This window comes from Balaenoptera musculus, chromosome 7, assembly GCF_009873245.2.
Source record: "Balaenoptera musculus isolate JJ_BM4_2016_0621 chromosome 7, mBalMus1.pri.v3, whole genome shotgun sequence".
In the NCBI taxonomy this organism is placed as follows: Eukaryota; Metazoa; Chordata; class Mammalia; order Artiodactyla; family Balaenopteridae; genus Balaenoptera; species Balaenoptera musculus.
This window is the reverse complement of record NC_045791.1, coordinates 83,383,456-83,396,895: the sequence shown is the minus strand read 5'-3', so window position 1 is coordinate 83,396,895 and position 13,440 is coordinate 83,383,456. Positions and strand designations below refer to the sequence as shown.

The 13,440-nt window shown below is 39.3% G+C and overlaps 1 protein-coding gene across 2 annotated transcripts in view; it reads left to right on the top strand.

Moving 5' to 3' along the window:
• GPR1 (G protein-coupled receptor 1) overlaps positions 1-13,440 on the top strand; it is a 75,989-nt gene that overhangs the window by 45,371 nt on the left and 17,178 nt on the right. Inside the window, exon 1 of one of the 2 annotated variants that reach the window (XM_036858035.1) lies at positions 3,454-3,512. The exons of the other annotated variant lie outside the window; for it this stretch is intronic. The gene's annotated coding sequence lies outside the window, so the exon portion shown is untranslated. Of the gene's footprint in view, positions 1-3,453; positions 3,513-13,440 lie in introns of those variants that run through there. 2 annotated transcript variants of the gene reach the window in all.

Sequence of the window (13,440 nt, the reverse complement as noted above, 5' to 3'; positions counted from 1 at the left end):
ATAGAAGTACACTAGAAACAGAGGGAAAATAGGAAATAGGAGACTGGAAACTGAGAAGAAGGTTACAGTCATAATAGATGACTGTGTCCGACACTGAGCTTCACTCCATTGCCTCATTTCCTCCTCACAGCTGCCCGATAAAGTAGATATTATTGTCCCTGTATCATTTTAACAGATGGAGAAACTGATGGTTAGAGCTTTTGACTGACTTCCCAAGGCCACACAGGTAGGTGATAAGTGGCACTGCAGTTAGAAACCAAGGCCTGTCTGACCCCAGGGCTCTTGTTCTTAACCACCATAAAATACTGCCCAGAAAGGATGGTAATTGTTTCTGGATTACATCGAAGCCCGTGGTGAGGAGGGACTGGGAGGGAAGAGGGAAGCTTAGCCAAGGGGGCAGAAGAGAAAGAAGACAGACCGGGAGGACTGGAGAAGGGAATGCAGAAATAGAAGTCCACTCTGCATAAACACCCTGATGGGTTTACTTATCCCAAGGGAGAGCTGAGGCAAGGGCGGGAGCCAATCAGATAGTACTGGGACTTCTCTTCATCCCTCTTCAGTGAGGCAGGCAGTGTACCCATCCTCAGGCCGGGGAAGGCATTCTGTGTTCTCCAGCTGCAGCGCTGATCAGGCAAAGTGCCATATCTAACCAATTATTTTGGAGTTTGGTGTGGCTAGAACACTGGCCTGACTCCCTTCCTCTGAGTAGCAGCCGAAGGGATTAAGAGGCCTCAGTCTGACTGCAAAAAAATAAAAGAGAGAGAGAGAGAGAAAAGGAAAGCTGCACATATTTGAATGCTGTGCTAATATCCTGGCTGTGTCAAACAATTGTATAAATCTTCCAGCAGTCATATCAAGGGCCTGGCTTTAACATACTGTCCTTAAAGAGAGCAGTTAGGAATGAAGGATGCAGGGAAAAGAGGCTGGGATCCCTAAAGAAAGAATTTGCCTCAGCAATACAAATGTGTGGTGGTATCAGAATTCTCTCTCCTTCAGCCCTTCCCTGCTTGCCTGGTATTGCACTTAAACCAAGCCCCCAGCCCTACCCCTCCCCTTTCCCCTAAATAAGTGCTTCCCCCTGTCCCGATGCTCGGTTCCATCATCATCCTAGGAGTGGAAGGTAAATCTAGGTTTTGGAAATTGAGTGGGCCAGAAAGAAACTTCATATACACTTCTTAAAAAAACCTTACCACATCCCTACCCGCCTCTCCCTACTCTCATTTGTCCTCCCAAGGTCAGACCAATACTTTTGGACTAAAGGCCTATTAAAAGACCATTTTTTAAAAAACAGGTAAATCATGACTCACATACAAATATAAAGGTAACCTGTTTCAAAGGTTTTATTTAACTCTATTAATGATAGAATCAGTTAAGATGTTACAATGGGTAAAAAGGAGAATTCAAAGTCTCACAAATGTGTAGACCATCAGGAATGTTGAAATGGATTTATAAACAGTTACAAAACTGGCAAAACTGGTCAATATTTACAGGGCAATAACTGATTGCATTCCATGAGACACAATTCATTTGTATTTCTCTGGATGAGATTATTGCATGATTGTAAAATAGACGAAGACAATGACAAGCAGAGAGAACCTGAAATAAAACCCAACCATAAATCATATTGTTCAGGATGCCTAAATATCATAAGTCATGTCTGACAGTGTACCTCTGTATTAAGACCACTGTACTGATTTTACTTCCAATGTTCCACCTCAATGTGTCGAGATGGAGGAGTGTGGTCCTTTTTAAGCAGTATGATAAGACATCACTTTGAAAACATTTCAGATAATTTGCTGATCTGTTAGTTTAAAAGATAATTTTAAATTATTCAATGCAAAATAATTATAAATTTAAACAAATTATTTTGAATAAAAGTTGCCTAGGGAGAAAACAGCTTTCTAGATTTGCAAATGAGAAGGTGGGCTCTGGATGGGAGGATAAAGATGAAAAATTGCAGGCTCTTGGTGATACTTTGCTCTACTTTCTCTGATTCTGAGCTGGAAGTAGAAACAGTAAGGATAGTAAAGCAGAATATAAAGGGTGCCCTGAAACAACAGCAGTGTGTGCCTCAGAGGGACACTTTAGCCCCAGTTAGCCACAAGCACCATCAGCCCCAGTGGTGTGTCAGGAGGTCATGATCATGGGAAGGCTCTTGTTTCATGGTTAACACTTCTGCCCAGGCCCATGTGGGGAAACATCCAAACAGGACAAAACTGATGCCTCCAGCTGCTGTGCCCTATTTCCACATCTGTTTAGTTTCCTCTTGGTTCCTGCTCCAGTCCTAATTTCTGCATTCTGATTCCTGGCTACTCTGTCTCCTGCAGCTTTATTCATTTCCAGTCTCACTGAGTGAGTATTGACAATTTGCTAATAAATGGGCTATATTCTCTGACGTGTGGCTTCATAGAGCCTCCTGACTTCATTCCTCCACATGTAGTGGAGCATTGGTTCTCCTGTTTCAAGTCAGCTCAATCCTGTGTGGTGGGTCCTCCCCTCCTAAGCCCTTAGCTACCATTGCACCTCTTTCCTCAAGGTCACCCTGCACCTGAGCACCCTAATGGGTTTGCATTCCAAAGGCTCTCTGCTGCTCCCCCCAGGAACCCAGAAGCACTACTTCAAACTACTTCCCAGCTCAGCTTCACCCTGATTAACTACTTGTTTGCTGAAATAATTACAAAATTCTGATTCTCCCAACTTGTAGTAAGAAAGAGAAAGTAAGCAAAAACAGTAAAATCAAATTTAATTTTGGCCATAATGATAGGAGTTGATTTGGTAGGTAAAAGAGTTGATTTGATAGGAGTTTGGTAGGTAAAATTATTAATCTATACCAAAATCATAGTTATTTTAGATCTTCCTCACTTGTTCCTTTAACAGGTATTTACTGAGCATATTCCATGCTCTAGGAATTTATCTAGCAACTAAGGACATAGTAGAGAATAAAAAAAGACAAAGTTTTGGTACTCAGAGTTTATACTGTATATCTAACAGGGTTTCTTAGAGTGAGGAGGTAAATAGTTAATGATTTACAGAGTTCTACTTTATAGAGGGGGAAATTTTAAGAGTCTAATTGGTATGCTAATCTGTGTTCTTTAAGTTAATCACAAATAGAGTGACCAGAAAACTCGCGGCAGCAACCTGAAATAAAGGCATAATCTTTTTTTTTTTTAATTTTTATTTATTTTCTTTATTTTATTTTTGGCTGTGTTGGGTCTTCGCTGTTGCCCGCGGGCTTTCTCTAGTTGCGGCGAGCGGAAGCTACTCTTTGTTGAGGTGCACGGGCTTCTCATTGTGGTGGCTTCTCTTGTTGCAGAGCACGGACTCTAGGCACACGGGCTTCAGTAGTTGCAGAGCACAGGCTCAGTAGTTGTGGTGCACAGGCTTAGTTGCTTCGTGGCATGTGGGATCTTCCCGGACAAGGGCTTGAACCCGTGTCCCCTGCATTGGCAGGCGGATTCTTAACCATGCCACCAGGGAAGCCCTAAAGGCATAATCTTGCAAGCCTTAAGGAGGTAAGCCACAGCAAACATCCGGGCCTGTATTTTCTTTCCACATTTTCATTATGAAAAATTTTTAACATTCAGAGAAGTTCAAAGAATAGGACAGAGAACAACTATATACTTATAACATAAATCAATTGTTAACATTTTGCTACAGCTGGTTGATCTGTAATTATTTATATTTATATATACATATATACGTACATATATTTAATTTTTTATTTGAAAATAATTTCAGGCCTACAGAAAAGTTGCAAGAAAAATAAGAAGAATCCTCTCATATCCCCTTTACTTAGATTCACCAATTTTTAAACTCTTGCCCCATTTGCTTTTTTTTTTTGGCCAACCTGTGATTGAACCCGGGCCCTCGGCAGTGAGGGTGCAGAGTCCTAACCACTGGACCACCAGGGAATTCCCTGCCCCATTTGCTTTTACTATATTCTATGTATGTGTGCATGTACGTTTTCTGAACCGTTCAAGAGGAAGTTGCATACAATGTGCCCCCTTTCCCCTGTAATTTTCAGTGTCTATTTCCTAAGAACAAGGACATTTTCCTACATAACCACTGTATATTTACCAATTACAGGAAATTTAAAATTGATGCTGTCCTTTTTCTTAATTGAAGTATAGTTGATTTACAAGGTTGTGTTAATTTCTGCTGTATAGCAAAGTGATTCAGTTATACATATATACACATTTTTTTAAAATATTTATTTATTTATTTAGTTGTGCTGGGTCTTAGTTGAGGCAGGCAGGCTCCTTAGTTGTGGCATGTGAACTCTTAGTTGCGGCATGCATGTGGGATCTAGTTCCCTGGCCGGGGATCGAACCCAGGCCCCCTGCATTGGGAGCATGGAGTCTTAACCACTGTGCCACCGGGGAAGTCCCTATACATTCTTTTTTTTAATATTCTTTTCCATTATAGTTTATCACAGGATATTGAATATAGTTCCCTGTGCTCTACAGTAGGAACTTGCTGTTTATCCATTCTGTATGTAATAGTTTTGATGCAATACTTTTTTTAATCTCATCTGTAATCCACATTCTAGTTTGTCAATGATCCAGCAGTGTTCTTTTTGGCCTTTTATTTTCCTCTAGTACAGGATGCAGTCCAACATCACATATCTCATTTAGTTGTCACGCGTTTCTCTAGTCTCTTTTATTTTATAAATTTATTTATTTTATTTATTTATTTTTGGCTGCATTGGGTCTTCGTTGCTGCGCGCGGGCTTTCTTTAGTTGGCGCGAGTGGGGGCTGCTCTTCGTTGCGGTGCGCGGGCTTCTCATTGCGGTGGCTTCTCTTGTCGCAGAGCACGGGCTCTAGGCGCATGGGCTTCAGTAGTTGTGGTTCGAGGGCTCTAGAGCACAGGCTCAGTAGTTGTGGGTGCACGAGCTTAGTTGCTCCACAGCATGTGGGATGCCCCCGGACTAGGGATCGCACCCCTGTCCCCGCCACCGGCAGGCGGATTCCTAACCACTGCGCCACCAGGGAAGCCCTGTAGCCTCTTTTAATTTCCACAGAACATTTCCACAGCTTTTCTTTGTTTTTGATGACACTGGCATTTTTTAAGAAAACAGAACTTTAAAAAAAAGTGTTCTTCATTTAGAGGTTGTCTGATATCCATCTGGTGTTGCAGATTCCGTTCTCCTAGAAGAAGACTTTGAGACAGAATTTAAGGGTCAGGTATTTACTAGGCTGTGCCCTTAGGCTCGATACCTGCGTGTGGAATGGGCGGTGGGGGCGTTGGGGGAACAACACAACCGGGCAGAGGGAGAAGTTGAGCTGTAAGGTAGGACTGACAGCCAGAGCCGACTCCAAATGGACCTCTGAAGCTAAAATGGACCCATCAGGATTATCCCCCATTGGTCCATAGTGACCAGGCCTTTCTACTTCCACCTCAATCATCGCTGACAGTTGGCTATCCTAGAAGGGCATGACCTTGGGCAAAGGGTCTCTGTGTAGTAGCAGCAGTCTCTGAAGGGCTATTAGTTGGATGTGGCCTCTTGACAGCTCTCCCAGGAGTTAGTTTGTCCTTGTAGGGGGATCTGGACAATGCATTTCCATTTACCACATTCCATGATTGAAATCAGATTTTACATTCCCAGCTGGACAACTACTATGTGTGTGTACATATATATATATATATATATATATATATATTTCTTTTCTTGTCTTTTGATTTTCAATGTTAATTTACAATGTTGTGTTAATTTCTGCTGTACAGCAAAGTGACTCAATTATACATATATATACATTCTTTTTTTACATTATTTTCCATTATGGTTTATCCCAGGACTATATATATATATCTTTCTGAATCTTTTGAAAGTTAAGTTGTAGACTTCAGCCCTAAAAACTTCAGCATGCACCTATAATAAAGAAGATTCTCCTACAAAACAACATCATTGACATACCTAAGAAAATGAAAAAATATCTTAATGATATTCAATTCATATTCAAATTCCCCCTATTATCCTAAGAATATCTTTTATAGAGTTTTAAAATCAGTATCTAATCAATGGTCACGTTAAATTCCTTTTTTTTGGTCTTTTCTCTTTTAAACTGGAACAATCCCTCTATTTGTTTTTCCATATCAAAGACTTTCTAAGGAGACTGAGTGTGATGTCTTGAAGAACCTTCCTATTTTTCAGAGTGGTTTTTTTTTGTTTTTTGTTTTCAAATTTGAAAGGCATAAGACATAATGTCACAAGAACTGAGGAAAATACCATTTGCTTTTTCTTAGATGATTTTAAGTATTAATACAGATGAAATAATTTTTAAAGATGTGGACTATCTTTGTTAGAATAATAATTGAAGACCTGCTTTTATATCCATTATTAATTAAGGAGAGTCAAAGAGAAGTAAAGAGATAAAACGTTTTTTTTTTAATAAAACGGTTTTTATACCGTTTTCATTACATTTTTATAAAATTGAGTTGTCATTATTTGTGCACGTATGTGTTTGTGTGTGAAAACATAGCCAGATTCTACTTCACGTTCACATCTTCTCTAACAAAATAAAGCAAAATAAAAAGCCACTTAGTATTTTTTGTAATGTGTTAGTGAGAACAGGAAATGAAAGAATCATATTATCTTATCCCATCATATTATGTTGTATCGTAATCATATTATATTATATTGTTAGTCCTTTAAATGTAGCACTCTCATTATACGCAGCTCTAATCCTCTTAAAATATTATGACTCATTCATTATAACAAATTAAGAAAGACATGAGACACAAGAATCTTTTCAGATTATTTCCGAACAGGCTTCTTTACCTAATATCCTTCAATTGAGTTAGTTATGAGTTTTCTGATGGAAAATAAGCCTATTTCTGCTAGGTGTTTGTCAAAATACTTGCAAAATTTGTCAGTGGCCACCACCTTGACAACTGACAAGAATATCTTCCTGTCTCCTCCCTCCTTTCTCCTTTCTTCTTTTTTTAATGGAAAGAATTTACTGTTAAAACTATATTATAGGACTTATTTTTTACCCGAAGATATATCCCATAAAAACTAAAGGAAGTGGGAAATCTTCAATATAAAAAGTATACAATTTTATGTGGGATAAATATAAAACCAAATATTTAATGTTATGAATAGGGTAAGATATAATAGAGAACAGGTCAATTTTGCCTATTTTGAGCCAATCTATTTTGGCTCAGCACTATTCCTTGAGTGTCCATTATGTTTAAGTCCCTGTACTGGACCCTTTGAGGAGTCACGAATTTAACTGATTAATTCATTTATTTATTCATTCACTTTTATAGTCTCTAGGGCTAAATCAAGCTTAGGAAGGAGAAGGAAATGGTGGGAAAATATACATTTTTCCATAGGAATTTAACTATTAAATGGTCTACATTCCTCCTAGATTTCATAAGCCTACTTTTTAAAAGAACACCATGCTATTTGGGCCAAGTGGTTTCCAGACACACAGAGTATGCCAATTCAAACTCCCTATCCAGGTGACATCAGCAAAAATAGTGGAGTAAGGACCTCAGAAAATTCTCTCTTCCACAGAAGCAACAAGAAACTGGCAAATGGTCAGAATCAAATGTTTCAGAACTCTGGAAATTTCCCAAAGGCTTGCAACAATCTGGGGAGTGTTTATCTAAGAAGAAGAAGGAGGAGGAGAAGGAGGGGAAAAAACTGTTCAATCTCAGTAAAAGAAATGAGCTTTGTGGCATTTTTAACTTGCCCTAGTCCCATCTCGGACTCTCCTGCTTTGTGATATTCTTGAAAACCAACAGCCTGCATTCATGGTGAAGACCAGCAGCCCGTCAGCCACTGGAAGGAACAGAAAGGGGCTGGAGCTCCTTCAAAGCTTCATCCCCAGAGATTTATTATATGACCTGTTTGTTCCCTGGAAAATCCCACTTGCAAGACCATCTATTTGACTTAACTCAGAGCTCATTAAGTGTGAAAACCTTTTTCCCCATAAACATTAGTTGAAAACAATTACAGGCAATTACTTAACTTTGCAGCTGCCTGAGGTGATGGATACCAGTTGGGGGAAAACATTAGACTAACAAAAAATTAAAAACAGAATGAGACATACAGAGGGGCTTTGGGAAGCTTCTGAATCAAGAAGGCCACCTGCATGTATAGGGTTGTGCTCATGCCCAGGGCTCTGTGCACTGACAAGAAAGACCTAAAAAGGCCCTAAGCTCTCACCTCTGGATGACCTTGAGATTCCATGCAAGGGAAGTGGAAGCTAAGGCAGAGTTGAAAATGCACCCCCAATATGCACACAGAGCCTCTCACCAAAAACTGGGTTACTTATTGGTTCTAGGCATTTAAGGAAATTTCCAGGTCTTACGTTATACCTTCTGAGCTTTGCGTGGAGGTAAGAACAAAGGAAAGATCACATGGGCGATAAGACAGACAAAAACTTTGATGTCTCTCTAGATTCCTGTTCCCATTTCAGTTCAGGCAACTAAGGATTTTCCTTACTTTCTTGCCAGCTCAGCCATACATTTAAAAAGATGATTTTTTCATTTAGTACAGTGGCTTTTAGAGATTTTTGTAGTGAAAAGATTTAAAAGAATATCTATAATACCATATTGCTAGAAACACAACTCCACCTAGCTTTTGAGATATTATTGTTGTCCTTAGGAAGGTTCTACCTACACTGTCATTTCTTATCTGACTATAGTAAGGAGGAAAAAGTTATTATGTTGACTGCAGTGATACATTGTTGGGGAATCCTGCTTGTCTTTTTCTACTGTTCAACCTCAGAGCCAGGCTTGAACCAGCTGCCAGTTTTCTCTTATCCTTGAGGGGTCCCAGAAACTCAGCACTTACCTCTCTCTCAGTAGCTGATCTACCTACTTCTCTTGTCACAAATCTCTCCAACTTCCATATTCTTTGCTCCGCAAAAATTTATTTTTGTCTTAAGGACTTTACTATTACTCACTAGAAGAGAATAATTAGATAGCAAAAACATGACCAATATGAGAAATTTACAGGCATTTCATAATTTTACAAATCATGGTTCTGATTTCCTTTTAGGATAATTTTTGTCTTCCAATTTTTTTCTCTTAAAGAGTTGTTCTATAGTTAGATGAAGACCACAGGAACCCTTCCTCCTAAACCACAGATGTAAGGGTTTGTGGATGCTATCAAGACAACAATGGGGGACCCTCTCCTCTCCAGAGAATATCTGGCACCTCTGAGAATCACCAGATTGAGTGGTACCCAAATCAGTCATCCTCTGTCCTGATTAGGACTATTATGGACATTATCTTATAATCCTTTATTATTAAATGATCAAAACATCTGAATATAAACTAGATTCTGATTGTGGATACACTTTTTTTTTTTTTTTTAAGGATCCTTGGCTTTTACTTTCTTTCTTTTTTATTTATTTATTTAGGCTGCACCATGCCTTAGTTTCAGCACGTGAGATCTTCTTTGCGGATGTGAACTCTCAGTTGCAGCATGCATGTGGGATCTAGTTCCCTGACCAGGGATTGAACCCAGGGCCCCTCCGTGGGGAGCACGGAGTCTTACCCACTGGCCCACCAGGGAAGTCCCTGTGCATCCACTTTTAACCACCTGGTTAACACAAGGCTTTATCCCCTTCTGAAACTCTGAGTTGATATATGTTAGATCTTCTTACTCTTTGCTCCTCATTTTTTAGCCTTCCTTTCATATCTTTCATATCATTGTCTCTCTGTGTTACATTTTGGATAACTTCTTCAGATATGTCTTCTAGTTTACATTCTCCCTTCAACTGGGTCTAAGCTACAATTTTATGCATCCATTAAATTAAATTTCAAGATTAACTTTGTAATTTCTAGAAGTTCTATTTGATTCTTTTTTGGCCTCGCCATGCAGTATGTGGGATCTTAGTTCACCAGCCAGGGATTGAACCTGTGCCCCCTCCACTGGGAGGGCAGAGTCTTAACCACTGGACCACCAGGGAAGTCCCTCTATTTGATTCTTCATAAAACTTTCTTTGCCCAAAGTCGATATTCTGCCTAAAATTCTAGTGGTTATTGGTGCTTCTGTCTTTCATATTCAGGTCTTTTAAAGTGTTCTGCTAAATTTCTGTTTTCTTGTGTATAAAATGAAAGGGCTATAGTAGATTATCTCTACTATCTCATCTTACTTTAAGGACTATGATTCTGTGCTTTTTAGCCACCTGACTCCATCCTCCTTCAAAGAGATTAAAGAATTGAAACTGGTCTGTAAAGGAAGAGCTCCCATTCCCCAAGCAATAATGGCAAGTTGAAAAAGAATAAAAGTAATAGAAATGATAACCAGATCTTTGAGGGTGAATATGGGGCATAAGAAAATTGTTCCCTTCACTGTACATCACATATGAAAGAACTTTTATAGTGTTTTCTCTCCATGCCACCCCATCCCTCTTAGCAGAAAATAAAATAAAATAAAATAAAATAAAATAAAATAAAATAAAATAAAATAAAATAAAATAAAATAAAATAAAATAAAATAAAATAAAATAAAATAAAATGAAACTACACTTAGCAGAGGCAGCACTGCATATATGCATTGACTGATAGAAGACCATGGCTAAGCCACAGAATCAGAACCGTACATCCTGACCCATGGCCAGGAGAGCCATTAAACTGCATCAAGTGTAACATTAGAGTAACCAAAACATAGAGTTTCAGGGTTGGCAGAACTTTAGACATTAAGTCCAGTCACATTCGATGCCAGAAAAACCTTCAATTTATGGTTGTCTCATTAAACATCTCTAAGTATGAGAAATGTGCCATCATCTGACAAAGCTTTGTGCTAGACTGAAAGCTCCATGGCTTCAGTTCATTGCTATTCACTTCTGTTTCACTGGGGCCTAGAACACATAGGAGATGCTCAGGAAATATGTACTAAATGAATAAATGCCAATTTTTAACAACTATAATCTCTAGAAAGTTTTGCTTTATATTGAGCTAAAATTTCTCTTTCCCTCATATTCTTAGCTTTACTCTCTGGCCAGATAAAACAATTCCCTTCTCTGCATGAAAAAGTTACCCTGCTCTTTCTTTTCCAGGATAAATAGCTTCCACCAGTTCATTCAACACTCCTCCCATGATGTCATTTTAAGCTTTCTCTTCAACCTGTTCCCTCTCTTCTGGACATGCTCCAGTTTATCCTTGTTCTTCATAAATTTAATTCCAAGGAAAGAACACAGTACCCCCGGGTACATTCTGACCAGCTCAAGCAGAGTTGGACAAATACTCCCCCAATTCTATTAAAACAGCCAAGGGCAAATTCACTCCCCCTCTTTTTATTTTAGGCTGCCACATCCCTTTCTTGACTTACTTGAGCTCATGGTCAAGGAGAAAGCTTGTGCTGAGCAGAAATTTAGCATGCCCAAAGGTCAGAAGAGGTCACCAAAGGGCACCAACCTCAGTACCCTGGGTGAACGGTGCCCATCCCGTGGAAATGCAGGTGAAAGTGGTTGACTGGGATACCTTCTGGGTACATCACATCAACTCCCTTCTCATGGTTGTTGAAAAGGCACTGAATAAACCATTAGTTCATATTATGTATCTCTTTAATGTAGGCTTACCAAATCCATTTTAGGGTAATAATTCAGGGCCTGTAACTGCTGCCTAAGCACATTAGAGCTGGGAAAACCTGTTTGAGAAGATGATTTGCTTTGCACTGTAACTGGTGTAAAGTTCAACGCAGGTGTCGCTTAACAAGCTAGTTCCGAAGTGAAAGACAGGTAAATTCTAAAGAACATTCTGGACACTGCCTTTCAGTCAATTTTCCAGGTCGGTATGGTGGAATTAGACTTTTTTAGAAGTAATAGAATGACCATTCTGAATATCTCTTTCCAGAACCTTCAAAACTTTATCTTGAATGCAAGCAAAACTAAAATGTTTTTGACTCAAGATATCTATGGTTACTATTAACATGACTATTCTTAGGTGGCTTTAAAGTTGAGCTTAGAATTGCCAAGATTTTTCTTTTAATAACTAGTCACGTGAGTTATTAAACATAATTTCAGGGAATCAGACTTTAGGCTTGAAGTGGTTTGTCTGACTTTGTCTTAGTAGAGAAAATCTGTGATGGACAGAAAAGATAGAGGAAAGTGTTCTAAAAGTAGAATTTTTAAAAAGGAATTTTATTGTATCAAGTGATTTGCTACTCAGTTTCTTCCAAGTTCCTCGTCAGGAAATAAACTGCTTGCATTATGTTTTAGTGACGATATATTGTGTTACTTGTATAGGTGCCAGGATATTTTCTGACTGCTTTCTTGGGCTTGAGTACTTGGAGAAATACTTGGCTTTTGAATTATCAAAAGTACAGACCGTCCCCGACTTATGATGATTCAATTTATTTTTTGACTTTATGATTGTGCAAAAGCAAAGCACATTCAGTAGAAACTGTACTTGGAATTTTGGATTTTGACCTTTTCCCAGCTAGCAATGTGCAGTATATGATATAGCGATACACTCTCTCCTGATGCTGGGCAGCAGCAGACACAGCTCTCAGGCAGCCACGTGATCACGAGGGTAAACAACCAGTACACTTACAACCATTCAACTGTAGCCCCCTGCAGTGGAAGCGCAGAGCCCTAATCACTGGACCGCTAGGGAAGTCCCTAGGAGAAATTTTTTGAATACCCATTCTGTGCAAAGCACTGGATTTGGTGCTACTTGGAGGCATAGACAGTAAAAGAGCTAGAATACATTGTCCTGCCATCTCTGACCTTCTCATACAAGTTTAAACTAAATGTTACCTGTATTTTTCAGATTTGGCCCCTGGGATCCTAAGTGGGAAGGTGACTCATCCAAAGTCATGCAGCTAATGACATGTAGAACAAAAATTTAGAACCACCTTTCCTGAGTTCCAATGCTCTTTCAACATGATAGGCTACCTAGTACCGTGTACATCAATGGGCTCAGGTGTCATGGCAGGGCTGGAACTAGGGTGAGGTAATTAAGGTAAAATTTAACAGGCACCAAAAATCTCAGTAAACAAAATGAATGTAAAAGATCCATGCTGAACAAAATATCAAAATTTTAAGTGAAGTCAGGATCTGGCTCTGTACTTGCATGACCCAACCTCACTTGCCTCACCCTAATCTTGGCCCTATGTCATGCAATCTGAATTTGTGGGTGGACCAATGGGGAAAACCAACAAGAAACTATTGTGGAACTGGGACATCAGGGATAATTGTGAAGGAATCCTGGAATAGATAGAGTAAGATGTCCAGATGTTCAGAGATGGGTCACAAGTGATCCACAGTAGTGTACTGAGATAAAATAGCTCTCGTTTGTTTTAATAAGAAACATATCTAAGATAAGAGGAGAATCTCGAGATGTGACGATGGGTCATGCTAACCTCTAGGGGGCACTGCTCCCATGAAGAACCTGGTTACCGTTGAGGGCTCTGCTAGGTGAGGACAAATGGAGTCCTCAGAGCCTCACAGTGGGGTTTGGTTGGAGGGCTTTGATCA